We start from the raw sequence: 16,867 nt of genomic DNA, 5'->3' as shown, positions 1-16,867 counted from the left end.
GAATAAACGCTAATTCCGTTATTCCCTTTTTATACACACATGCACCCGCACACATAATCATACACATACATGTGCATACACACACACACATATGGGATTTACTTTATTCTATAATAATTTTTTTACTAGGCACAAGGCCCAAAATTTTTGGAAAGGAGCCAAAATTTTTGGAAAGATCGACCTCATCACGCAACTGGTACTTAATTTATCGACTCCGAAAGGATGAAAGGCAAAGTTGACCTCGGTGGAATGTGAACAAAATGTAATACAGCTAAGCATTTCTCCCGGCATGCTAACGTTTCTTATTTCTTTATCGCCCACAACAGGCTAAACATTGAGGGGACAAACAAGGACAGACAAACGGATTAAGTCGATTAAATCGACCCCAGTGCGTAACTGGTACTTAATTTCTCGACCCCGAAAGGATGAAAAGCAAAGTCGATCTGGGCGGAATTTGAACTCAGAACGTAACGGCAGACGAAATACCTATTTCTTTATTACCCACAAGGGGCTAAACATAGAGGGGACAAACAAGGACAGACAAACGGATTAAGTCGATTACATCGACCCCAGTGCGTAACTGGTTCTTAATTTATCGGCCCCGAAAAGATGAAAGGCAAAGTTGATCTCGGCGGAATTTGAACTCAGAACGTAACGGCAGACGAAACCTCGCTAAGCATTTCGCCAGGCGTGCTAACGTTTCTGCCAGGTCGCCGCCTTTAATTTATTCTATAATGAAAACGATAATGTGGGCTAGGATAACATCGAATAGGAATGTGTGTAGTCACAAGTATTTGGTGTATATGTGGGAATATAGTGTGTAAAAGATATAAAGCATTTAGTAAATATAATTACGTACGAGAATTAAACTGATCGTCAAAATAATGAAAACGAATAATCAAAGCAAAACTACATTTTGGACAAGTTGAACAGAATAGTGAGTGTATGTAATGATTAAATTAAAATAGGATGCAGAGGAATAATAATGTTGTACAGCTAAGCTAAATGCTACGTAAATAATTACATAGAATTATTTCAATTTTAAAATTAAAGCGACACAAAAATTATTGCGTGAAATACGTATAATTCATTATTTTAAAAGAAAAGTAGTCACTAAGTTGCCGAAATCGTTCGTATATGAGCTTACGAGCTTTCTTATATTATAATAGTTAATTAATTCTTTATATCAAAATTAACTAGAATCGAACGTACATGAGAATATATAAATGTATTGTGATTTAAGCTAATGATAGAATTAAGCTTTTTAAAATAATCATTTGGAAGGGAAAAAGCGAATTAGTCAAATGGATGTAATTATTATGGAAATGAAATACGTATTTCATACGATGGTAAGGTAATTATGAATATGATCGTTATGCTAAAGGAAATATATGAAACAAGAAAATATATTGAAATACTGAAAGAGTATATATGCAGTGAAAGATGATGCAAGATTCGTTATACGTAATACAATGAACGTTACCGCAAGAGAAATATAAATCATAATACGTGTATTATAATACTTTTGAAAGATACTGTGATAATTGCAAAAAAAAAAAAAATTCCTTCGGATAAATTTAATATTATCTTTCGGATAATGTTAAAGTTAATATGGTGGATTTTCATACATAGAAGGAAAGAAGTATTTCTACTATTATTTAAAGATAGATGCAATTACGTATCTCCTGGCAAAGAAGAGGGGAAAAGAAAGGTAGATAAATCACAATGCAGGTGGTTAAAATTGGTAGGCGTGTATCTATATGTGTGCGTGCGTGTGTGTGTGTGTGTGTAAGTACGGATATACACACTCAAACACACACATACATGCTCATACAAATATATGTACATATATATACATATATATATATATAGAGAGAGAGAGGTAGAGTGAGAGAGATATTATGTGTATATATATATAGATATATACATATATATATGTATATATATGTATATATATATATGTGTATATATATATACATATATACATATATGTGTATATATATATATATATATATATATATATATAAGAGCTAAGTAAGTGATGCGCTGTCAATATGGACATGTTAGTTTTATAGATAAAACTTGTATTAAAGGATGAACTCATTGCATGAGGAATATCAATACTTAGAAGGAATGGCTATGAAGGTCTGGAAGAACTAGGAAGAACATTAGTAAATAAGTCAACGTAAAGTGAATATAGCATAAAAACAGTCGAGCTATTTACAGAGATAAATATGGAGAAAATTGAACAAGAATTAACCGGTAGATAGAATACAGCGATGCCTGGCTGAAGTAACGATTAGAAGATAATATATCTAGGAAAAGGCATGTAAGAAACTCCAGACACAGAGTAAGGGAAATAGTTTATGTGAAACATTGTGGTACAGGCACTAACATGGCTATGTGGTTAAGGAGTTCGCCTTGCAACGGTGTGATTGCAGGTTCAATCTCACTGCACGATAAGCTGGGCAAGTGTTTTCTTCTATGTTTACTTGACTATCAGCGATTGTTGGTAAATCTGGTAGATTTGTGTGTATATGTGTATGTGCGTGTGTGTTTGAGAGAAAGAGAAAGAGAGAGAGATTAGAAATTAAGCAGCGAAAGCGCTTAAACACGATATGTAAACTACATTTCAAAATGCTCGGCCCATCCGGTATTTCTGCACACATATATATGTGTGCATGTATGTATATGTGTGCATGTATGCATACATGAATATATATTTGTTTATGTATATGATTACTCGTGTAATGCATTGTATTTTATTTAGCATGCTTGTTTCGCTAAACCTGTTTGTGTACAGGTGTATGAGTTAGCGCAAATATGTATGTCCGTATTGTGTGTGGCGATCAATGCCTAGCGAAGGAACTAGTAGGTAGTCAGAGACTCTGTGGAAGCTCCTCATACATACATACATATATATATATATATTATATATATATATATATATAGATATATATATAAGAGCTAAGTAAGTGATGCGCTGTCAATATGGACATGTTAGTTTTATAGATAAAACTTGTATTAAAGGATGAACTCATTGCATGAGGAATATCAATACTTAGAAGGAATGGCTATGAAGGTCTGGAAGAACTAGGAAGAACATTAGTAAATAAGTCAACGTAAAGTGAATATAGCATAAAAACAGTCGAGCTATTTACAGAGATAAATATGGAGAAAATTGAACAAGAATTAACCGGTAGAATACAGCGATGCCTGGCTGAAGTAACGATTAGAAGATAATATATCTAGGAAAAGGCATGTAAGAAACTCCAGACACAGAGTAAGGGAAATAGTTTATGTGAAACATTGTGGTACAGGCACTAACATGGCTATGTGGTTAAGGAGTTCGCCTTTGCAACGGTGTGATTTGCAGGTTCAATCTCACTGCACGATAAGCTGGGCAAGTGTTTTCTTCTATGTTTACTTGACTATCAGCGATTGTTGGTAAATCTGGTAGATTTGTGTGTATATGTGTATGTGCGTGTGTGTTTGAGAGAAAGAGAAAGAGAGAGAGAGATTAGAAATTAAGCAGCGAAAGCGCTTAAACACGATATGTAAACTACATTTCAAAATGCTCGGCCCATCCGGTATTTCTGCACACATATATATATGTGTGCATGTATGTATATGTGTGCATGTATGCATACATAAATATATATTTGTTTATGTATATGATTACTCGTGTAATGCATTGTATCTTATTTAGCATGCTTGTTTCGCTAAACCTGTTTGTGTACAGGTGTATGAGTTAGCGCAAATATGTATGTCCGTATTGTGTGTGGCGATCAATGCCTAGCGAAGGAACTAGTAGGTAGTCAGAGACTCTGTGGAAGCTCCTCATACATACATACATATATATATATATATATATATATACACATATTATGTGTACGTAGATATATATCTATTATATATATATAATTGTACCTTCTTGCCGTATCTGCCTTAGTAATTCGCTCTTCTAAGTATTGTTCTCTAGTTCCCGAAGGATCATGGGCAAAATAATGCACGATTACACATTTTATTCTAAGTTTCCGGGCATAGCTTCTTTCATCTTCTCACCAACTGGATGGAATACATGATGCACGCGTTCAAACACACATATACACAGTAAGATGAACAGGCAGATAGATTGATAGATACAAATATGGACACAAATATATATGATGTTTGTATGTGTGTGTGTTTGTTTATTGTTCTCTCCACCGCTTGACATTCGCCATTTGCATCTCTGTAACTTGGATGTTAGGCAAACAAAACCCAGAGAACAAGTACCAAAGGTGAAAATAAAAGTACTGGTGTCGATTTTCTCGTCTAAGACTGTCAAGGTGGTACCACACAATACCTATAGTCTTATAACTGAAACGTGTGACATAAAATAAAAAAAACATAATTATGATGGCATCTGAGGATATAAAGCATTAATTATTCAAAACTGAAAATTTGATATTTTAGTAGTAAAATTTTGAACATTTCACTTGGAAAGAGATGGTGATATTAAAAAGCAGGAATCAAAATATCCAATAAAAATGTAGAGGAAATAGATATGGAATGAGATAAATAAATTGGCGAAATACTAAAACAAATACGTAAGGATATATACATACTTTTATAGATACATACATGAACACACATGTGTGTATAAATGTGTCTGCAATTTCATCATGTCAAGGAGATTGACAGTCATAGGAAACTGTCAATTGCGCAGTAATCAAATTCCATTCCGCACCTCTCTTTCCCTCTATTTCCCTCTCTTTCCCACGCCCTCTCCCCCCACCTTTTCTCTCTCAGTTCGTGCTAACACTGGCAGTTCCTCAAAAAAAAATATTTAATCAAATATTACACTCCTTTCCAAATCCTAATTAAAAATGTCTGCACACGAAATGGTTTCATGTATGGTTTTGGAAAGTTTTCTGCAATACCAGTCAAAATCAATAGAAAATTCTATCGCACACACTTTACACACACACACACACACACACACACGTACACGCACAGAGGCACACACACACAGAGGCACAAACACATAGATGCAGACAAACACACATACACGCTTATACATCTGTGAGCAATAAATCACAATATTTCCTCATACCTAATGGCCTCTTGCGTTTGACGTTTGTCTTCCATACTTATCGGTAACTATGAAATTGAATTGTGATAGCCGCACTAAAATGCGTTCTAGGCATTTCAATAATCGTACGGCTGATAACGCATTTGCTAAGGCGATTTGTCACATGGTTTGTTGTGCTGTCAGGGGCGTATGTGCTTTTGAAAAGTAACAGCAAATGCATATTTATTAGAGTTAGTCATGTAGATGCCAATAGAAGAAACGATGTCCATTCGTTTGAATCAGCAAATAATTGAGCTCCTGAGATAATTACGCTGTTCGCCTTATGGCCGTGGAATCGTTTCGGCATGTAATTGCGCATCTGCCTAGTAGGACATTTTGTGGCGCCCATACTTGTCGTCAGGTATCCGAAAGCTTATTTTAACATTGCTTCTTTAACATTTATTTAGGTCTATACATTCCCTGTTTATTTGAATTTAATTCTAAATTATACGAAATCCAATTGTAAGAACTACATATTTTAAACCATTGCTTCTTATAGTTACCTCCTCTTCTTTTCGATAATCGCTGTATTCCACCCTAGAGATGTTTTAAGAATTCGGAATTTGGCAGTTGACTGAGATGAACTCAGATCCTTTGAGCATGAGGGGATGTGATAACTGATTGGGAGATTCCCTTCGAGAGAAAAGGAGAGATATCACAGACCCTTTGTCTGTTGTCTTTTGTCGATGATATTACTGCGATAGTTCATTTAGAATATGTCATTAGTACAGCATCCTTTGATTTTCTAACATGTTTTGAGAGGGTTGTACCTCTTTATTTTTCTCCTCGCAGGGCTGGGGAAATGAGATATTTCATTGGTTCAGGCAGCCTTAAAATGTTTTCTGCTCACCCAGTTTAGCAATTTGAAGTGTCGTTGAAGTTTTCGATATGTCACCTTTCAAATGGGTTACGTAAATAGGGAAAACCCGGTTATTTATTTTACAGAAAGAAGAAATAAAGCAGTGATTTGTACAGATCAATTCAAGAAAACCAATAACATCGTCGTCCTCGTCGATATCGTCCATTTTATTGCAATACTTGCTCTATTAGAATTTCACTTAAACATCTATTTTCCTTTCCTCCAATGAAATAATTATGAGTTTTGCTTCATATACTTGCATTCGAGAAATGTCAAGACAGCGTTAAATCCGAACTTTGGCTTTATACTTTTGCGACATTTTAAGCATGCATGCCATATCTCCTCCGGGTATTAACCTATTTTCGCATTTTTTTTCACTTTACGAACTATACAAACTCTCATAAATATTTTCCTAAATCTTCCCATATTTCTATTTATACTGGAACTCATATTTGTCTAGAAGTATTGTACACACTGAAGTATTCTGATAAGACGGATATATGGTCGGAGTTTTCACCGTATACTGCTAAAATATGCTTTTCACATACTATTCCCTTTTGATTAATTTTAACACATTACAATCTCGTTCTCGTCTGCCCCCCCCCTCTCGTACATCTTTCCCCTCTCTCGAGATTATCTATCCTCTCTAAATTGATCACACTTGATCATGAAACTAATGAATCGTTCTTGTCTCCATTTGAATAATGTTAAATAATCAGAACTTTACAGCTCATTACCCATTGACTTATTACGATATTAACCTATTCTTCCATAAAGGATAAATTACATTTCACTAATATGAGGGACATGGCTTTAAAACGCTTTTTGGAGCAGCTAGAAATAACAGTCAATTTCCCTTCAGACCCCTGTCTGAGAAAAGGACAAAGACAGTGGTTCTTGAAACAAAAGTTAGGAATGGTCATCTCTTAAACATTTTGACAATGATTGTGCTAAAGGCTCGTGTGCGTGTATATATATATATATATATATATATATATATATATAAAGGTTTGTACCAGAAGCGTCATATAGGTTTGGTTGACGAGTTAAGAAATAATTGAGATTCATTTGAATTACGTACTTAAGTTGAAGTACCAAGTTAGCCATGTATTATCCGCACAGCTCGAAATAAGGCGAATAAAATCGAAATAAGCAATAGGATATCAGGAAGTGATGCAGTAGACCGTTTCAAGCGGTTCCATTTAATTGAACAATGCAATCAGTACATCAATTTAAATGTAATGCTATCGTCAGCAGTACAAATACATAAATAGAATTTTAACAAATATGATAATATTTATGGCCATACCTAGCCATGAGCTGTCAAATCACTCTTGTCCTATATTGAAAATATACACAGGCTTCTAGTCTTAGATTTAGTTCTTGATGGAGAGATAAATGAATTAGAAATGAATTACAATCCCTTACAACACTATGAACCCCCAAATAGGCTTCAAGCGATTTTTGGAAGTGTAGTCTATTCTTAGCATCGTCTTGCTCTCTTAAGAAATAGTAGAAAAATTATAGTAATGTTTCCTAATGGTTACAATTCTATTAATTTGTGCAGCTGAAGATGGCACTGCATTTAAATTGATATAATGATGGCATTGTTCGATTAAATAACTGCATCACTATTTGAAATTATGTTGCTTATTTTGCTATATATATACACGTAGTAAACGCACAGTATATACACACATACTCACACAAACATTTGCAAATATATACATACCCACTTGTAAGCACATTGCATACATATATATTTCTTTACTGCCTACAAGGGGCTAAACACAGAGAGGATAAACAAGGACATACATAGGTATTAAGTCGATTACATCAATCCCAACGCGTAACTGGTACTTAATTTATCAACCCCGAAAGGATGAAAGGCAAAGTCGACCTCGGCGGAATTTGAACTCAGAACGTAACGGCAGACGAAATACGGCTACGCATTTCGCCCGGCGTGCTAACGGTTCTGCCAGCTCAACCCCTACTAACACACACACGAATATACACATACCGAGATATACACATTTTGCTTATCTGTGCTCATACACATCATACACACACACGTAAAGATATACACATATTCTCATACATACACTTATGCTCAAATAACTCTTGCCCAAATACACTCACGTATACAGACACATGCATGCACGCACGCACTCATGCAAGTATCATTTGCGTGGCTGCTTCCTCTGCTAGAAATAACAGCCAAAATTCTTAACACACTACGTTTTCATATACAGAGGAATATACTAAGATAATGCAGCTCTAAATTAAGGAAGCACTCCGTCGGTTACGACGATGAGGGTTCCGGTTGATCCGAATCAACGGAACAGCCTGCTCGTGAAATTAACGTGTAAGTGGCTGAGCACTCCACAGACACGTGCACCCTTAACGTAGTTCTCGGGGATATTCAGAGAGTGACAAGGCCGGCCCCTTGAAATACAGGTACAACAGAAACAGGAAGTAAGAATGAGAGAAAGTTGTGGTGAAAGAGTACAGCAGGGATCACCACCATACCCTGCCGGAGCGTCGTGGAGCTTTAGGTGTTTTCGCTCAATAAGCACTCACAACGCCCGGTCTGGGAATCGAAACCGCGATCCTATGACCGCGAGTCCGCTGCCCTAACCACTGGGCCGTTGCGCCTCCGCAGCTCTAAATATCATATTACTGACCCCCACCAAACACACCGTACAAAGAAAGGTAGTTATTTTCGTGTGCCTTCGAACATATGTCTCCTCGATCAGGTCGACAGAAACAATAACAAAATAGGTATATAAAAGTGCACCCAGGCATGTTTGCTCATAGTTGTAATTATCCACATGTTTACACTCACATGGAGGCGCAATGGCGCAGTGGTTAAGGCAGTGGACTCGCGGTCGGAGGATCGCGGTTTCGATTCCTAGACCGGGGCGTTGTGTGTGTTTATTGAGAGAAAACGCCTAAAATCCCCCACGAGACTCTGGTCTGGCAGGGGGCGGTGGCGATCCCTGTTGTACACTTTCACCACCACAACTTTCTCTCACTCTCTCTCTTCCTGTTTCTTGAGTAACGCTGAGATGGACTGGAATCCAGTTCAGCTGGGGGTGGGTGGGGGGGGGACACACATACGCCACAGAAACCGAGAAAACCTGGCCCACGAGCCTGGTTAGGCTTGGAAAGGGCGACGTTTAACGTTTTGTTTAACGCTCACATAAATACGAACTGACGGATACACACGCATACGCCGGAACACATACATACGCGAAGCGTACATATTCACGAGTGCCGCCGTTAAAAAACGCTTGAGAAAACAACGATTTCAAAAAAGCATTTACAGGCATACTTTCCAACATACATAGAGGTGCCTAGATATAAACACAGACACACACACACACATACACATACAGAGACACAAACACAGGCACACAGGCACAGACACACACGTACACACACATACATACACACACTCTCTCTCCCCCTCTCTTTTCTTTCTATCTATCTCTCACTCACACATGTACACAAGATGATGTCTATCGATCATATACATAGACACAGGCGCAGTCACTCATTCACATATACACACCGATGATTATACTAATTCAAGTTATTACACACACACACACATACACACACACACACACACTCGCACACTTAGATACATACATACATATATATATATACATTCATACATCCATACATACATGCAAAATGCATACATATATATACATGCGTTCATCATACATGCACACACAGACGTTTTGCATGCTCACAAAATCACACAAATTTGGACCAAAGTTATTTGATCGTCGTTCCGTTTGATCTGGAACTAGCAGACGAAACGATTCCATCACCGCCCCTACCTACAACAACTACAACAGCAACAACAGAACCACCACCACCACCAACAACAACAAGTGTGACAAAACAACAACGACAACAACAGCAATAACAAGAGCCACGACATTAACAGCAGCAACGTGGATGAAAACAAGCCCGGAGTCTTGTATTTAAAATGTGTGTGAGTGTGTGTGTGTATAAAGAAGATAATTGCTCCTGATGAAGAGAAAACCTTTTGACCCAAATTGATAGAGTCGATGATATAAATTTATAAAAACAAGCAACAACAACAACAACAACAACATTATTCACAGCTACTTATTTAATATTCTTATCGCCATATTGTCTCTGATAGGAGATCTGAACTTTAACGAGAAGAAATTGAAATGTTTATAATGGAACTATTAATGTATTCTGTGATGTTTCTTTCTAAAAAAAACAAACAACAGTAAAGAGTAACAATGTTCCTTCGCCTGTATAGTGCTAGATGGGAGGACTCACCCAGTACACAGGAAAAAGGTAAATATTTATGATAGGGTAAATGTGTTTCCGTGCTGAAGCTGCTGCTATACTCTGTTTTTTATTCATACAAACTTACAAATACACATAAATAAAAACAAAACATATTTATACATATATGTACATATATAATGCATACAAGTAAATACACACATATATATATGTACGGAGACGCACGCACACATATACACACACAATGTTCGATACCACGTCAGTTTTCCGTCAATTATGCGAATAGTGTTGTTACCACTGAATCAGTAAGGATTCTAATCTACATATTGCATACTGACACATATTCATGATCAAACACACACACGTACATCATACACATGTACCCTCACACACATGCACACACACAAAGACAGACACGGAAATCACACACACACGCACGTACACACATGCGCACACACACACACTTACCCATGGACACATACACAAGCACACAGTTACACGTATGCTATATATTTTTCTCTATGAAATGTTTGAAGAGATACCTAGAGACAAATTTCGAAACAGCTGTCAAGAAATGGAACAAATATTTCATCTCTCACATCTCTAGATGTTAAGTGACATCTCACATCACTGGGTTACAGTCACGCACACATGGAGACACACACGTGTAGATACGTACATTTATATCTGTATATTAAAGTCTGTATTTAAATAATATTTGGAACTTACCTTTACATAGCTTGAGGATAAAACCATCTCATTACAGTTGATTATATATTTCAAAGGTATAATTTCTTGTCCCTAAAAAGAAATAAGAAAATATGTAAATTATATTACCCAAATTGCAACCTAAAAGATAGAACGTCACTAAAACTGAGACAAGATTTATTGACCAGTAGAAAAGTGAAATCTTCTATCATGCAACAATTCTAAAGACGTTCTTGAGATATGAGGCGACCAGTTGTTAGCAAGGCTAAAGGCAGAATCCCTACTTACAAATGTAGTCTGTAATAGTTAAATAATAGTCCCATTGACAAAGCATGCTTAATCAAACTGGTTAATATTCCCGAACCCGAACTCGGAGAGTGCCCGTCCGGCGGCGGGAACGCGGCGTGCGCCTAGCAGCTCGTCCGTCATCGAAGACGGCGGCCGGGCGGAGCAGCGGCAATGCAAGCAAGCCCGGAGACGTTGCCGGGAGCCCCGGTAAGAGTTCTCTCTTCTTCGTAAAGGACCGCGTCCGTGAAATCGGATATGGTGCCTGTAGAGCGTTGCGTTTCGGGCGGCGTCCGGTGCACTCTTGGCGGCCCTGGAAAATCCGAGTCCGTAACGATTCGCAGCTCTCGAGTCGGTCCGTACCCATGTTTAATCAAACTTATGTCAGTCTCAGCAGTCCGCAACACTTCTGTAAAACATTTCAAAATTTAAATCGTTACAAGTACCTTGAAACAGAAATTTCCAAAAGTGTGGAATGTTACAATCCTTTCTACTATAGACACAACGCCTGAAATTTGTGAGGACAAAGTAAGTCGATCACATCGACCCAAATACTTGACTGGTACTTAATTTATGGACCTCAAAAGGACGAAAGTCAAAGTAGACCTCGGAGGAATTTGAATTCAGAACGTAAGGACGGATGAAATGACGCTACACATTCTTCCCGGCGAGCTAACGATTCTGCAGTTTGCCGCTTAAATCTGGACTGCAATAATGACAATTGTACATGTGGTGTTCAGAGTTATTGAGTTTATGTCAAATAGTACTCTTAAATAATTTTTGTGAAGTAGAAGAAATTGCCCAAAGTTTCAGAACTACAAAATATTGTCCAGATAGGTGTTACCTATCTAAGAAAAACATTGTCAACCTGAGAATATCTGATGCCATTAAAATTCTTTGAAAAAAAAAATTACAAATTCGACGAAGTCTTAGTTTTCAGGATCTTTCTCCTTTCCTTACAATATATCATTTCTAATCATAAATGATATGGAAACATCATTTATGCCTACATATCAACCTAAAGGGAAATAATCGAGAAAGACTTGAAAGTGAACGTAAGATCGTAATCATGTAAAGTAAAGTAAATATAACAATTAATCCAGAATCCTTGTCCGGAAACGGATCGATCCCAAAATCGAATCAGTTCGTGACGCTCAGAAGGTCAAACATCTGTGAAAGTTTCATCCGAATCCATCCAACAGTTCTTGAGGTAAAGCGGAGGTAATAATAATAAATGACGACGAGGACGAAGATGATGATGATGATGGATATATACATGTATCCATAATATACATATATATATATATATATATATATATATATATGTGTATATGTATATGTATATATATATATATATATATATATATATATATATATATGTGTGTGTGTGTGTGTGTGTATATGTATATACATATATATATATATATATATATATATATATATATATATATATATATATATATATATATATATAAAGGAAATGAAGAAAATGCTGACAAAATAATTTAAGTAAGGGAGAGTGTATTTAATTAGGTGAAAGTTCTTTTTACCGGTTGCGCATTTGTTATGCTTATCAAAAGAACTTTCACCTAATTAAATACACTCTCCCTTACTTAAATTATTTTGTCAGCATTTTCTTCATTTCCTTTTTTTATATATCACAACTCGTTTTCCACATCTCCTTTTTTAAATATATATATATATATATATAATTTTAAATTTAAAATGAGGGTAAGAAATTAGATACTAATTTAATTAACATCGATTTCACACCAGTGGTCTAGCATAAAAAAACTGAAGGTTCAGTAAAATAGTATTATATATATATATATATATACCGTACGTAGGTGTAATGTAACTGAAATTCTAAGATGCATACACATGGGTTTTAAATATAATCGATTATATTGACTCAGCGATTGACTGGAGAATCATTTAAACAACCCCAGAGGTATACGGGAAAAAATTTATTTTGATGAGATTTTAATTCAAGGCATTTTTATTTGTCTACTGATCGTCAAAACATTTTCTTCTATATAATTACTTTTTAATTTGGCGCCAGAAACTTGATTGTAGGAACTAAGTAATTAAATCGGCCTCAGTAAATTTATTTCATTGACCTCTGTCAAAATGAACTTTTTTTTTATTACATCGGCGACTGTAAAGAGCCAAAACAAGTTGTGCTCAAATTCTATCGACTGTTCATTAATTCTACCAATAATGAAGTTAGTGATGAGAAATATCAACATGTGATCCACGCCAGAAATGGAGACAACTTTCTGTAAATCACCCACATCATTGAATTAATTAATCATTAATTAATTAAATAAATTAAAGTCAACTTTCAATGAAAGTAGTAAGGCCCCAGTGTACAATATAAAAAATATTTAGACATTTTTTCTTTTACATAATCCACCGATATAATAGTTCCCTTTATCGTTTCAATATAAGGGACCACTTTAACATTACTCTATTTCCTTTCACTATATATGTGTGTGTGTGTGTATGCGTGTATGTGTGTGTGTGCGTGTCTGTGTATATTAAATAATAAAACGAATGATTTACCCCTGGTAGCTAACTGGTAAAGCACGGTCACTTTCATAGTGTTTGTTATGTATATGGTAAATGAAAGACGGAAGTTGGAATATGCGAGAATTTTTATTAATCACGACAATTGTTTCGACACATCTAGCAAATAGCATCGGCAAGGATGGAATACTTTACAACTGGTTCAGGAGCATCCGGTGATGCAGATGTATCTCATCGAGTGATAATCACAACTAGTTAAAATAAAAGTTCCGTTATGTATCTTCCCATTTCGTAGAAAGAAAAGCAGGAAAACGATGAAAATATGTTCATTTATATAGAAGATCCAAAATAAAATCACAGATGCAAAAAAGAAACTAACATGGAGTACAGCGAGAAAATTATTTAAAATGACCGTTAACAGATATGGATGTATAAGCGCCCTCGCATAAGCTGTATTGCACGTGTACATTCGCTCATACAAGCATGCACGAAAATGTAATCATACGCGCACGTGAGGTTTGGTGCACACATGATCACAAAGCGGGTTAAATAATTGCTTGGTGTCTATAAGAATGGGGAAATTAAAGCCGTGTGCTCCTGAGCCAGTTGTGAAGTGTCCCACCCGAAAGGGATTGATGCTAGAAGTGTCGAAACACTTGTGATTAAAAGAAGTTCTCATATATTCCATCATGTATTTACGATATATATACATATATATATATAGACACGTATGTTTATTAATAAATTTCTCTCTTTTGTTTTGGGATTTTTCTGTCAAAAAATTTCAAATCTACTTATATTGTTTCATACTTTTTGACCGTAGTATTTCTGAATTTATTTAATATTATATGTATCCTTGGAATGCACCGTCAAACATTAATCTCACGACCAGAACAAGCAATACACCACATAGACTGATAAAATGAAACAATAAAATATATAAACAAATATGCAACAATTCAAAGATTATTTCATACAAACTTTCCATCTAGCAGTATACTAACAGACTTTCCCTTAAATTACATCCATTTCCATTTAAAAGAATGATATCTCAGACTAGATTTGGTAGCATATGTTAGTATGCATTTTATTATATAAAGTATTATATTGTCTTTTTTTATTGAATAATTTAGTGATAATTAATGGTGTCTGAAAACTAAATGGCAAGTTGGGAATTACAGTAGTATATGACATTTGAAAAAATCGATAAGTAACAACTTATTTATTTTGTTGTTTTTATATTTAATTCGCCAGTAACAGGTAGTTTATCTTTTTCGTTTGTATAAATATGCGTGGATAGTTAAACACGTTCGTTACTAAACTCATGTTGAGACACATTGAATTTGTTACAAGCAATTTTGAAAATTATTTGGTGATTATTAATCTGGTATGAAGGCAGCATGCTGGCAAAATCTTTACTGCGCCGGGCAAAATCTTTCGGGCCATTTTGTCCGTCTTTACGTCTTAAGTTCAAATGCTGCTGAGGTCGATTTTGCCTTTTATCCGTTCAGAGCCGATAAAATAACTATCAGTTAACCACAGGGGGTCGCTGTAATCGACTTAATCCTCTCCGAAATTGCTGGCCTTGTGCCAAAATGTGAAACCGTTATTAATCTGATAACATAAATAACGAAAAAATGTTATAAGAATATTTAAATGTAGAACTCTCTAAAGCAAATTGTTTGTTGCTTCTCGAGCCATGCCTGGCTCATAAGGGCCGGTTTTCCGGTTTCCTTGGCGTATGGGATTCCCCACCTGGACAGGACGCCGGTCTGTTGCAGGTGAGCTGCAAGATGCAGGAGGAAAGAGCGAGAAAAATTTGTGGCGAAAGAGTCAGCAGAAATTCGCCATTACCTTCTGCCGGAGCCGCATGGAGTTTAGGTGTTTCGCTCATAAACACATGCATCGCCTCCACCTCTAAAGTAAATAGCTTATATAATACATTGCAATTCATTATTTTGAATTTGTAAGACTTTAATAAACAAGGGAATCTTTACATAATGACCTTAACCTGAGTCAGCCAATTTTTTTCTACATTAACTTTAAACCGCTAAGAATTCAGTTTCTTGTATAAAAAAAAGGCTAGTCTGAGTTACCTGAAGCAGAACTTTAACAGAATGTGCTCCAGCTCTGTCGGCTCTATCTAATATTGTAAAGATAATGCCTCTTGTACGACTTTATCTAACGTGTGTTCCCTATTCTCTCACGCAACTTCTGAACGAGCGATTAGTTGTGGTATTCTTATTCTTTTCGAATAGTAATTAGAATTCTGTCTACTAAAGGTACAAAGATATGGGCAGTTCCCATAAGCACTACCTTTTGAATTTATGCCATTTTGAGATTTCCTGGTATCTGAGCTAAGTAGGAATCAGTCATTTTTGCTATCATTCCCAAAGCACCTATGACAACATGTATTATTTTAGTCTTGAGGGTCCAAATTTTGCCAATTTCTATTTCAAGATCCTTAATACTTGCTCAGTTTTTGGTAGGTCTTGAGAGATACATTGATATCGATTGGGACAGTCGTATCAATGAGGAGGTATGTCTGAACTCTCTCAATATAATGTCTGGCCTATTAGCATGTATCATTCAGTGAGTTTGAATGGTAAAGTCCCAGATGAGTGAGATGTGACCATTTTTAAGCACTGGAGGTGGTTTGTGTTCCCACAAGATTTTATCATGGGGCAGGTCCAGGTATTTGCAAATTATCCAGTGAATATATTGTGCAGTTCTATCATACCTGTTCAGATACTCTATAGGCGCAAGAAGACTGCACATGGAGAAAGCATGATCAATGGTTGCATTTTGTTGATGACGTACACGACATGCTGGGAAGCTGCCGTTCTTTAATATGTTGGCCCGGTAGTTTCTTGCAGATAAGCATTGATCGTGGGCTTCTACGATAAACCCTGTCATTATTATTATTATTATTATAAATTTCCTCTTCTTTCAAATTTGCTTCCATTTCTTGCCGAGTGTCTTCCTGACTCCTAGGGCAAAGAAACTCATAGTATACATTGGTAGGCCATTAAATCAAACTCACTAGTTCGTTCATTTAAAAAAAAAAATTA

The 16,867-nt window shown here is 36.0% G+C and overlaps 2 long non-coding RNA genes across 2 annotated transcripts in view; one reads left to right on the top strand and one right to left on the bottom strand.

Annotated features, from left to right (window-relative positions):
* The window catches only part of LOC118766014, a 240,343-nt gene that overhangs the window by 190,766 nt on the left and 32,710 nt on the right, over window positions 1–16,867 (bottom strand). Inside the window, exon 2 of the long non-coding RNA XR_005001940.1 lies at window positions 11,004–11,075. This is a non-coding gene — a long non-coding RNA (uncharacterized LOC118766014). The remainder of the gene's footprint in view (window positions 1–11,003; window positions 11,076–16,867) is intronic.
* Window positions 11,330–16,867, top strand: part of LOC118766015 — a 12,737-nt gene continuing 7,199 nt past the window's right edge. Inside the window, exon 1 of the long non-coding RNA XR_005001941.1 lies at window positions 11,330–11,477. This is a non-coding gene — a long non-coding RNA (uncharacterized LOC118766015). The remainder of the gene's footprint in view (window positions 11,478–16,867) is intronic.

The sequence above is a fragment of the Octopus sinensis genome, linkage group LG14, assembly GCF_006345805.1.
Source record: "Octopus sinensis linkage group LG14, ASM634580v1, whole genome shotgun sequence".
Classification (NCBI taxonomy): Eukaryota; Metazoa; Mollusca; class Cephalopoda; order Octopoda; family Octopodidae; genus Octopus; species Octopus sinensis.
The sequence above is the reverse complement of the archived record's forward strand: the minus strand, read 5'-3'. Positions and strand labels throughout refer to the sequence as shown.